Source organism: Gopherus flavomarginatus, assembly GCF_025201925.1.
Source record: "Gopherus flavomarginatus isolate rGopFla2 chromosome 13 unlocalized genomic scaffold, rGopFla2.mat.asm SUPER_13_unloc_1, whole genome shotgun sequence".
NCBI classification, from domain to species: domain Eukaryota; kingdom Metazoa; phylum Chordata; order Testudines; family Testudinidae; genus Gopherus; species Gopherus flavomarginatus.
In genome coordinates this window covers 3,697,845-3,710,495 of record NW_026114609.1, presented here as the reverse complement: position 1 = coordinate 3,710,495, position 12,651 = coordinate 3,697,845, and the positions used below count along the sequence as shown (strand labels likewise).

Genomic DNA, 12,651 nt, shown 5'->3' with positions numbered 1-12,651 from the left:
CTGACTCTGCCCCTGTCTCTCGCAGGCAGCACTCAGCAGAGTCTGGCCCTGTTGTTACACTGGTACCCACATCCAGCGCACACCTGTGCGTAATGCTCTCCTGGAGAGCTCAGGCAGGGAGAAGCGTGTGGCTCACAGCTGCTGAACCAGCTACTCCAAAGACTCTCGCAGATCTCCCCCTCCTTCGGCAGCAACACCCTGGCCGGGGGGTTCCTTGTCCCTCCTCGCTGCCAAAGCAGCCTGCTCAGCGCAGAAACCGAGGTCACCTATCTCTGCACTCAGCCTCTAGCTGGAGCTGCTCCAGCCCCGAATTGCTGGTATCGAGCCTGGCCGGAGTTGGTGTGATGTCCTAGCAGAGTCTGTTCTTTCTCCCTGGTAGATAGTGATTTTCCCCACTGCAGTTAGTTGCTCTTTCTCTGCTTCCCCATAGCCCCTCCCCAGCGATAGTGACCCCTGCTGGCCAGGCACGGGAGTGTCCTGTAGGTGCCTTCTTGTAGGAGCAGTGACTCCTGGTGGCGAGGGGCAGCAATGCCTGGCATGTATCCCCCCTGGCATTGCTTCAGTGACCCCTGGTGGCAACTGAGGTCAGTTGCCTGTGTGACCCCCACTACTGCCATTGTGCCTGTTAGCGCTGGTGGGTAGGTGAGGCAGGGCTCTGTATGTATATCAGCCATTGGGGCAGGGCCCTCTGCGTATCCCACTCTCATCTCAGTGACTAGTGTTGCCCAGGTGGGGCAGTCCCCTGTGTGTATTTACTCCCCGCAACCCCTGTATTGTGTCTGTGACCACTGGTAGCCAGAGGAGTCAGTGCCCAAGCTGTACTCTTCACCTTCCCCAAGGTGGCAGGGTGCCTGGGTGGCTGTGTCAGGCAGTGCCTTGGGTATCTTCCAACCCCTTTGTGGCAGTGAGCCCTGCTTCTGGTGTGTATCACTCCCCCACTAGGGAAGTGCACTGGTGGCCAAGTATGGCAGTGCCCTTTGTGTAGCCCCCTCTCCCCGCCCCCCAAGGTGACCAGATAGAGAGTGTGAAGGATCGGGACGGGGTGGAGGCTAATAGGCACCTACATAAGAAAAAGCCCCGAATATCAGGATTATCCCTATAAAATCGGGACATCTGGTCACCCTATCCCCTCTACCCATGTGCCAGGTATGGCAGGCACTGATCCCTGGTATCCCTGTGGGGCAATACCCTCTGTATATCCCCCAATTGGGGCAGTAACCCCTGCTGGTCAGGTGGGGCAGTGCCCTGTGTGTGTGTGTCCCCTATTTAGGTAGTGACCCCGATGGCTAAGTGAGGCAGTGGCCTTTGATTTTCTCTTCTCTCCCCAGCCCCTTCTCTCTCTGGTGTAGGACCCCCAGTTGGGGCACTACCCGATGTGTATCTCTACTAATTGGAGCAGTGACCTCCCCGGGGTGCCCTGGTGTGGCAGTGCCCTATTGCTTTCTCCATCCCCTTCTCTCCATGCCATTGTAGTAGTGGCCACTTCAGGCAGTAGCCTGTTTATCATCTCCCCCCCACCAGCACCATTGCAGCAGTGCCACCTGTGACCATGTGCGGCAGTGCCCTGCCTGTATCCCCCCCTTAACCTTTGCTGCAGTGACCCCAGGTGCCCAGTTTGAGTAGTAGCCTGTGTGTACCTCACCTCTTGGTGCAGTAACGTGTGTGGCCAGCTATGACAGTGCACAGTCTGTGACGTCTGGTGGCCACGTAGGGCAGTGGCCTGTATGTACCATCTCCTCTGGAACAGTGACCACTGGTGTCTTGGTGCTAAGATGCAGCCACTTCTGGGTTACATGGTGGGGCTGTTTACAGGACAGTGGGGACAGCCCCCCTGTTCCAGGAAGTAGGGGAAAGTCTGGTGTTTGGGGCAGAGCGTTCCACTTTCTATTGAACTGTGATGCTCTGAGCACCTTTCCCCTGCATGAAGAAGACCTTGTGTGACTCCAAAGCTGGTCCAGTAACAGGTATCACCTCACCTGCCTTGTCTCCCTGGTTTTCTGGCAACTGTCCAACTTCCCCTTTGCTGTTAGTCTTCAAACCTCCTCCAAGCAACCCCCCATCAATCCCTTAAGATGCCAAACCTCTCCTGGAACCCAACCCTAGGGGGGGCACCCCACCTGAAAACCCTACGGCATCATGGGAGTGGTAGTGTCCACTGCCTCCATCTTCCACCAGCCAGGATGGACCCCACAGCACAATGGGAGTGGTCATGTCTCCTGCTTCCATTTCCTGACAGCTGCTGCCAGGCCTGACCCAGACTTCCCATTTCTGGTGCGAGTCTGGAAGCAGATGCTGCCATGAGGCGGTGCCGGGAAGGGTGGTGCTGGTGTCAGGAGGAGTAGGTGGGTCTGTGCTACTGCGGGGAGGTGCTGCCCTTGCTGTGAAAGTACTCCGCTGTTAGAGGAGATGTCATCTCCCTGCCCTGCCGTGCTCTACACCAGCCCCTGCTTGTCACGGGAGCAGGGCTGGCTCCGGGCACCAGCGTAGCAAGCAGGTGCTTGGAGCAGCCAATTCAAAGGGGTGGCCCGTATGGCATCGGGGCAGAACGTCTGGGTCTTTAGCGGAAATTCGGCGGCGGGTCCCCCATTCCCTGTCTTAGTCTTTGAGCTACCACCAAATGTCTACCAAAGATTAAGGGAGGGAGGACTCGCCGCAGAACTGCCACAGAAGAAGCAGTGTGGTTGAGCTGCCGCCGAAGAGCCACAGCTTTTCTTTTCTTTCTTATTTACTTTCTCCACACCGGTCATGGTTTTATAGACCTCCGTCTTATCCCCCTTTAGTCGTCTCTTTTCCAAGATGAAAAGTCCCAATCTTATGAAACTCTTCTGAGACGGAAGCTGGTCCATATCCTCTCATCATCTTTGTTGTCCTTTTCTGAATCTTTCCCATTCCAATAGATCTTTTTTGAGATTGGGGCGACGGCATCAGCACGCAGTATTCAAGATGTGGGCGTACCATGGATTTTTATTGAAGCGATATGATAGTTTCAGTCTTCTTATCTATCCCTTTCTTAATGATTGCCAACACTCGGCTGCATATTGAGTGGATGTTTTCAGAGAACTATCCACAATGACTCCCAGATCTCTTTCTTGAGTAGTAATAGCTAATTTAGACACCATCGTTTTATAGGGATAGTTGGGATTATGTTTTCCAATGTGCATTACTTTGCACTTAACAGCACCGACGTTCATCTGCCATTTGGTTGTCCCGTCACCCAGTTTTGTGAGATCTCTTTATGGCTCTTCGCAGTCTGCCTGAGACTTGACTATCTTGAGCAATTTTGTATCATCTGCAAATTTTGCCACCTCACTGTTTACCCCTTTCCCCAGATCATTTATGAATAAGTTGAACAGTACTACTCTCAGTACAGACACCTGGGGACAAGAGAGGGAAGATCCTCTTCTGACACTGGCAGACCAGGTGCCAGCTCATACCAAGGCCCGCAGGCCTTACTGAAAAGTGACAAACGCATGGCTGGAACCTAGTCTTTCTCACTTGTTGGTTACTGTTGTTAAAACAGGCCTTAGATTTATAAAAATGTGTTTAGTGTTTAGAGTTTATGACAAGCTCGTGAGTTGCTGCATGCATTCTTCTCACTTATAATAGCCGTAGCCCATGTTGTAAGGTGATATATAAGCGTTGACACTAAAGCTGTAAACCCCCTTGCCGCCACCCTGCCACCTGTCAGGAGAGAAGCATTGCCAAGTGTGAAATGCTAGTTTACCAGAAGAGGCATCATCTCCTTTCCAACAAGAGAAGGCCCTGAGGCAACGTCTACACTACAGCATAAAATCGAAATTACCAAAACCGGTTTTATAAAACTGATATTATAAAATCAATTTTATGCGTCCACACTAGGGCACATTAATTCGGTGGTGTGCGTCCATGGTCCTAGGCTACCATCGTTTTCCGGAGCGGTGCACTCTGGGTAGCTACAGTAAAAGTATGAGACCAATAACTTCGATTTCCGTCCACACTAACCCTAAATTGATATAGTAATATCGATTTTAGGGTTACTCCTCTCATTGGGGAGGAGTACAGATATCGATTTTAAGAGCTCTTAAAATCGATTTAAAGTGCCTTGTAGTGTGGACGGGTACAGCGTTAAATCAATTTAACGCTGTTTAAATCGATTTAACTGTGTAGTGCGGACCAGGCCTGACTAAGAAATCAGGCAAGCCACTATGGATCATCCGTGGACAAAAGACCTGGTTGATTGCTCCCCCTCACACACCCAGGAGGAGGCAAAGACCTGCACAAACACTTGCCCCTGTTAGCTTGAGCTCTGGGGGAATGGAATAACAATCCTTGTCAGGAAGAAAATGTTGTCCCCACCCCGGATGCTGCTTGGACTTCAGGGAGACCGCACACTTTCTAAGCATAAGCAAAGGATCCTGGCTGTTTTGCTAGGGTTAGCCCTATGACTCCATGTTAAAGCTATTCTAGTGCCTGAGAAACTCACACTTGATACATGGTGGGTGAGATTAAAGCATGGATATCATAACCTAGTCCCAGATTTGGACCTTAGCGTCCAAAATATGGGGGTTAGCATGAAAACCTCCAAGCTTAGTTACCAGCTTGGACCTGGTAAAGCTGCCACCACCCAAAAAATTAGAGTGTTTTGGGGCACTCTGGTCCCCACAAAAACCTTCCCTGGGGACCCCAAGACCCAAATCCCTTGAGTCTCACAACAAAGGGAAATAAACCTTTTCCCTTCCCCACTCCAGGTGTTCCTGGAGAGATACACAGAAGCAACCTCCGTGAATCTAAGCAGAGGGATTCCACCCTCCCCCCTTTCCAGCCGGGAAACACAAGCACTTCCCTCTTCACCCAGAGGGAATGCAAAGTCAGGCTAGTCAATCTAACACACACAGATTTCCCCCTGACTTCTTCCTCCCACCAATTCCCTGGTGAGCTGTAGACTCAATTCCCTAGAGTTCCCCACTAAAGAAAAACTCCAACAGGTCTTAAAAGAAAGCTTTATATAAAAAGAAAGAAAAATACATAAAAATGGTCTCTCTGCATTAAGGTGACAAATACAGGGTCAATTGCTTAAAAGAATATTGAATAAACAGCCTTATTCAAAAAGAATACGATTCAAAGCACTCCAGCAACTATAGACATGTAAATACAAAAAAAACCATATAAATCACTAGCTGATCCTTTGAATTTACAACTGGGAAACAGAAGATTAGAAAGCAAGAAATAGAAATCCCCTCATAGCTGAGAGAGCATACAGGCAGAAAACCAAGAACAAAGGATTCACACACAAACTTCCCTCCACCCAGAGTTGAAAAAATCCTGTTTCCTGATTGGTCCTTGGGTCAGGTGCTTCAGGTTACTTTTTTTTTCAGGTGAAAGAGACATTAACCCTGTTTATGACAGTGGAACACGCAACCATAAGGAGCCCCACTGCCTTAGGGTTAGGGTTATGCCATTTGATCTCTTTGTTCTTGTTAGTGCTGCAGTTCTTTGCCTTAAGCTTATGCCATTAGATCTCTTTCAGGGTATGTTTTGGTTCCTGAGAGGTAAAAGGCTGCTCTGTGTGTGGTGTTATGGAGTGAGGTAGCAAAGGTTGGTTGCAGAGGTTGTGCAGGTGCCACAGAAATTCGCCCCCCCGCCACCGCCACCGCCACCCCCAGTTCTGGTCCCAGAGTCCAGAATTTGCATTAACCCGCCTGCTGACCTCTGACTAGGAATTTCGCCCTGCTAACTCTTCCAGCAAAACAGGCCAAAGAAAGAGTACGCAAGCACTGTACCGCAGCCCCCGTGCTCTTTTCGGTTCCTTCCCACAGAACTTTCACTGCATACCAGTCCAGTCCCTTGCTGTTGCTTGTCTAAGAGCTGCATGCATATGCTAGACCGTACCCTGTGCTGATTCCTGACTTTTGTGCTCCATACAGCCTTGCTTGTCCATGTCTCTGTGGCGCAATGGGTTAGCGCGTTCGGCTGTTAACCGAAAGGATGGTGGTTCGAGCCCACCCGGGGACGGCGATGAGCCCGTGCTACTTCCTTGCTTCCCCGAGGCCTGCAGGAAGCCTCTGAAGTCCCCTTTTGCTGCCTCTTGGCCTCAGTGCTTTCAGCTGGTGGCCCAAAGAGCGTGCTGGATGCCATTCAGAAACCCGTCTCCCAGCAGCCGTGCCGGAGGCTCAGGCTTAATCCTCGAGGCCGAGCACAAAAACTTTCAGCCGGGAACATTTTGCTCCCTTCCCGCCTCCGCCAAAGCGGCAAGGGAGAAGGGGACGAGACACGCCTGCGCAAAGACGCCTCCCTCCCACTTCCCTGTAGGCTGTGCAAAGCTGTTGGCCTGCCTCATGCCTCGTCAGGAAAGAGCAGCCATGCTGCCCAAGCCTGAGTCACGTGCACAGCCAGGCCCGCCCCGGCTGACGGCGCGCAGAGCCACGCGAGTCAATGGCAGGTCGAGTCGGTAGCCTCGGCTCTTTCCCCTGACAGCCACACAGCACTGCCTAGCGCCCCGAGAGCCTCCCTCCTGTTCTCCCGCAGCCCGCCGGGGTGGGTGGGAAAAGGGGACCAGGAAGCACTGCAGCCTCATTCTGGGACAGGAGGCCCTTGCCACACCCAGACCTCCCTCTTGCCTTCAGCCCAGGTAGCCAGGGAGCCCTCTGGCAGGCCACCGCCTCAGCCACCTCTTGCCGCTCTGCTGGTCACCGTCTCGCTGGAAGGCCCAGAGGGAAAAGAAACAAACGCACACATAGCAGAGGATGGTTTCGATCCATTGACCTCTGGGTTATGGGCCCAGCACGCTTCCACTGCACCACTCTGCTGGCTCTTCACAGCCTTGCCACCCAGCCGGCACTATCCAGATTAGGGCCTTACGCGCTGTCATGCTGGCAGGCGGATGCGCAGGCTGCTAGGCAGCTGCCCTGGTCACAGGATTTTACAGCGTCTGCAGGGTAAAAGGGATCTCTTTGGGGTTTGGACCCCACTGGGAGCTGGGTAGCTGAGTGCCGGAGACGGGAGCACTTCTTAAACTGTTCTCAGTTAAGCCTTCAGCTGGTGGGGGCCGAGGTTCAGCCTTGGATCCGTGTCTGCAGCAGGCAAGCGCCTCTGGCTCAATCGGCCCGCCTCGCTGTCTTAGCAGACTAAAACCCGGAGCAAACGCACACGCCTTGCAAAGGAAGAGGAGCCTGGATCTCGAACAAATGTCAACATTTTATTAAGATGACGTTCAAAGAAAAAAAAAGGGTATGGTACAGCGTTTAGGAGCAGAAGTTTCTGGTGATCAGGGAATAACGTACAGATTACCCAGGGGGTGCGAAGTTCAGTTTAAGATCGGGTGGCATAAGGAATATATAATGTGCAATAGCCCCGACTGGGGGTAAAAGGTTAACGTACAGACACTGAGTTAGGAGGGTATGTTGTCCATGTGAGGGCTAAGTTCAGGTGTGGAGTATAACGAGCGGATAGGACGATGAGGATGGATTGACCCGCATTTGGTGAGTTTGAACGTTCAGTGTTTTTTAATCTTTTCCACAATCTAGTTTAAGCAGGGTCGCTATGAACTCTATCCTGCCATCTGCTGGTGATCTGTTGTAAAGGCCTTTTGAGGCTGCTGTCATTTGCATGGTTCCACCCACCCCAGATTGCATGATGGGAGTGCTTGTCCAAACGGTCATTTCAGCTGCTGTGGGATCCCCAGTCTCCTTGTTATTGGGGCAGGAGTAGTGCAGTGTATTTTCCTGTTCATTCTGGATCAAGGAGAGAGTAACTGTACCTGGCATTTGAGGCCTGAAAGCTTCACCCTTGCCTGAAAAGTACTCACCCATTAAGGGGTCTGGGTTCCAAAGACCCAAAGTTTGTTGAGGTGGAAATGGATGTTTGTTTGCTTTTTGCTGGCCTGCGCTTGTGGCTGCTGGTTTCCTTCTTGCTGTTGCTGGTGTGTAAAGGCAGAGACATTTTTTAATCTCTTTGAGTTGTTGTTAGCGCTGCAGTCGTTTGCCTTAAGCTTATGCCACTTGATCTCTTTCAGGGTATGTTTTGATTCTTGAGAGGTAACAGGTTGCTGTGTGTGTGGTGTTATGGAGTGAGGTAGCAAAGGTTGGTGTTGCAGAGGTGTTGCGTGTGCCACAAAAGTTGGGCCCCCCTACTGCCAACCCCAGCTCTGGTGCCAGAGTCCAGAATTTGCATAAACCTACCTGCTGTCCTGTGACTAAGATTTTGTTTGCAGAGGTAATTAGTGTGTCACAAAAGTTGTGTCCCACAGCTGATCTCCCAGGTTGCAATCTGCAAAATTTCCTTGCTGTCTGAGCCTTAAGGAGCATTTTACCCAACTATGAAGTTGTTTACAACTTTCAGTGAGAAAATGAGATCCAAAACTAGCAGCTTATGTATGTCTCAAAAAAGCATTTAGCCCTTAATGACTTTTTATTTATGGCATAGACACAAATATGTAGTACAACTATAAAAACTCTAGTTTTAAACTAGAGAGATACATGGACATAAAGTTTGCATTTAAAAGTTTAACAAGAAATGCATAATCCTAAATACAAACATTTCTTTTCAATCTTTCTTATTTCACTATGCTTTGGAACCCATGTCCCTTGCCTAACGAGATGCATGTAGGTTTGGGTGAGTCCCGAAATCATGAACTGCTAAGTACCGTTCTACTGTCCTTGATTTATATCACCGGAATAACTGCACTTTATTACCTCTGCCCTAATAAGAAAGAGATTGGGGATCCTATAGCAGCCAAAATGACCCTTTGTATAAGCACCCCCATCATGCAATGCGGGGTGGGTGTGACCATGCACATCAGCAACACAAGGCCTTTACAACAGATCACCAACAGATGTCAGGGTAGAGTTCATTCTCACCCAGCTTACATCCTCCCCCCCAGCCAAGAATTGGTGGTCCTGATAAATCACATTCCCTATTATACCAACTCATTGGTATTGAATGCAAAGTTATGGCTAGCAAAAGTAGCCACCCATCTCTGCCTTGTAGCATCCAGCTTAGCCCTTGTTAACACATAAGTCAGTGGATTGTTCTCTGTCCACACCTGAAACTGAGCATCACACAAGTAGTCTCCAAATTTCTCAGTGATGGCCCATTTCAAGACCAAGAACTGCTGCTGGTGGATGGGATAGTGAGTTTCGCTATCAGACAGTCCTCAGCTGGCAAAGCCTACAGATTTACATTTCCTTCCACTTCCTGGTACGGGACTGCTCCCAGACCCTCCAAACTGGCATCAGCATGCAGGATAAACGGTTTGTTTGGGTTAACAAGGACTAGGACTTGCACATGAATCAGGCAAATAATTATTTCCCATAAAGCCCTGTCACTTCTCTCATCCTGCCATGTCCCAAATGGAGAAGAGAGGAGCCTCTCCTGTGTCCCAGGCCAGGAACACCAGATTGGAGGGGGTCAGGGGAGGGGATGAGGTGTTCATGACTCAGTCCAGGTCTGCTAGTGCTGCAAAAGAGAAGATATCCTTTCTCAGTCCAGGTCAACTGGAATTGTTGTTGCAGTGGGGGAGAGATGTCTCTCATCTGGTTCTCAGATGCTTTGGTGAGACGGGACAGGCAGAGGTTTTTTTTTTCCTTTGCAGCTCAAATCGCACACTCCTTCTCTGCTTTTTGCTCTAGCTTGATTTCTTTCTTGCATCTCAATTTTCTCTTTCCTGGCCTCACTCCAGAGCATTCACAGCCCAATTCTCTATCCTAACCCTGAGTTCTCTACTGCACCCTGAATGTCTCATTCTAACCCCACCCCAGAGTCTGGACCCCCAGAGCCAGTGCCTTCATCCCTCTGCACTCTGACTCTCTGTCCCATGTAGCCTGATTTAGGGTGTACTAATAATATTATTTGGATAATTTGGTGAAAATTTAATTGATTAGCTTACATTTTATTTAATTTAATTGAGTTACAAAGTTATAGTTGCATTACTGCTATTCAAAAGATACATATGGCATTATATGCAACAAAGTTTTGGTTAATATACTCACAGCCTTCCTTGATAACCTGGTGGTAAGAGACACAGGACCAGCCTTGCAGTTCAGGTTTCTCAATTCTTAAGTGAAAGATGCAGTGCTTAGAAAAAGCTAGTGTTACTTAGGGTTTACTTGAATATGTTAAACTTAAAATCAAAACCTAATAAAGACTAAAAACGTTGGGAAACCGAACTTAGCCTAGTTCCGTTGAAACTTAAAGTTTAAGAACAAGTACAGCCTGCTGACAGTACATAGAGAGAGAGTGGAGGAAGTAAGTCAGAATGATAGAGCAAAGTGCTCTAGCGAGGTGGGTTACCTCTTTTATAGGGCACAAGGGCCGGAAATCCTTCCTCCTATGCCTAAATTTCATTCCTCACCCACAAAACATTAGGGTACGTTTATTTCATAGGCTAGTATGTTTGTGCTTGTTGATGACATGTACATATGCACATGTTACCTTGTAGCGTACCTGTTAAATCTGTGGGTACAACACTGAAAAAAACCCTATGCCATTCTCCATTGTCGATTGGTCTACGTAAAGGTCTTAGACAGGCATGGGTACTTATCTATTTAAGTAACATGATAAAGGTCGATTTTCCTCTCTGAGTAAAAGGTCACAATATAGATATGCTAACTTTGCCTTAGCTTAACATACAGGATATGGCCTGTAGTTTCTCGTAAGTCATGTGTCTCAGTCCCCTAATCATTTTTATTGCCCTCTGCTGGACTCTCTCCAGTTTATACACATCCCTTCTCATGTGGGTCCCAACCCCAAAAGTACTCACATTTCACCGCATTGGCCCCAAAATGCCAGCTTTTAATATGTAAATAGGGTGCTGCCATGGTCAAGTCACTCCTGAGCTCTCCAGTGGATCCTGCTGGTGGAGAAGAAGGTGAAAATTAGCCAGGATGTCACTCAGTCAAATCCCTGTGCTCCCCGCAGGTGGTATCGGAAAGCTCCAAGATGGCTCACTTCCCTTTCTCTCATCAGCTTCAGGCCCCAGGGTTACAAATGCTCAAACCAGCTGGGATTCTCCCCTGGCCTCAGGGTGTGGGGCTGCTCTGAGGGGATGGACTTGCACACTTGGGATATCAGTGCAAAGATACAATTTCAATTTCTCTTAGAGAAATTGGAGGGCAATTTATATTTGGTAAAAATCTTATTTAGTGAAAGGAAAGCTGCAGTGACAGCCTGGTTACTGGGGTGCAAAACACCTTCCTCTTGGGAGAAACAAGAAGTTAGAATTAGAAATTTACAATGTTTTTTCCTGTGTTGGTACAGGTTTAATTTTGCTTCTGTGTAGGTTTGTTTAACGCTGTGACCATTTTGGTTTATTGGGTTGTTTTGGTGTTTTTAGTTGGAATGGAGCTTTTAATTGACATTTGCTGGATTTCAATGGCTGACCTGCAACACCAGTTTTGACATAGTTCTGCATATTTTCTACAGATTTGAGCAGTATTCAAGGATTCAATTCCTTTATAGGAGGTTTTAGTGATCATGCTTATTTATTTGATGTTATTTTATCATTCTGCTGTAGCACACTTCTTTGATAAAATGTTGAAATTAATTTACAGCATTTGTTAGTTTTTATTTTTACAAACAAAGTTTTTCTTAATGTTTGGGTTTTAAATTAAGCCTTGGTTTTGGTTTCAATTTTTCATTTAGGCTTTGGTTACTGATAGGATCTTTAAGAGAGCCTTGGATTCAGTACTAAAATTTGGACAGATTTAACCCTGCTTCCTATTTTATTTTAATAAAGTTTGTATTGCTGTAAACCCTAGCCCGGGGGAGAGGAGATGAGCCTGGCCTTTAACTGAGAAGGAGCAGAGTCATGGCCCCCATGAAGGGTGGGGCCAGGTGATGGGGGGCACAGCCCCCCAATTTTTTTTGTCTAGTCCATCTCAGTCCCCCACTAAAGGAGAAGAGTCTGATGCCACCCCTGATGGTCACTAGGTGTCACTGCTGCTCCATGGGAAACATGCTCTGTGCCTTACCCAGATTGGTGGGAAACACACTATGTGCCATACCGTGACTGGTCCGTGGGTGTCACTGCTCGTAGAGGACAGACACATGCTGTGCAGTACGCCACCCGACCAGTGGGTGTCACTGCTGTATCAAGGGAAACACCTTCTGTGTATTACTCTGACTGCCCACTGGGTGTCACTGCTGCGCCAAGGGAGACATAAGAACGGCCAGACTGGTTCAGACGCAAAGTCCATCTAGCCCAGTATCCTCCTGTCTTCTGACAGTGGCCAGTGCCAGGTGCCCCAGAGGGAATGAACAGAGCAGGGAATCATCAAGTGATCCATCCCCTATTGCCCATTCCCAGCTTCTGGCAAACAGAGGCTACAGGCACCATCCCTGCCCACCCAGGCTAATAGCCCTTGATGGATCTATCCACCATAAACTTATCTAGTTCTTTTTTGAACCCTGTTATAGTCTTGGCCTTCACAACATCCTCTTGCAAGGAGTTCCACAGGTTAACTATGCAACTGCCCTGAGTTTACCCCCCCTCCCCAGGCCAGGTTGTATATGGAAAAGAGGATAAGGATGAAGAGAGCCATGATGTTTCTGTCACTGGCTGGTGCCTCAGTTTCCTCTAAGCAGCAGTGCTGCAGGCTCCTTTTGTCTGTGCCCATGCAACTGTGTCTGGGGAAGGGGAAGTAGAGGCTCATGCTTCCCAGCCCCACGCACCACCCC

General features: G+C 48.8%; 1 non-coding gene across 1 annotated transcript; it reads left to right on the top strand.

Moving 5' to 3' along the window:
• Positions 1-5,917: 5,917 nt before the first annotated feature.
• On the top strand, positions 5,918-5,991 carry TRNAN-GUU (transfer RNA asparagine (anticodon GUU)). The gene has a single exon. It is a non-coding gene; the product is annotated as a tRNA-Asn (tRNA).
• The last annotated feature ends 6,660 nt before the right edge of the window (positions 5,992-12,651 follow it).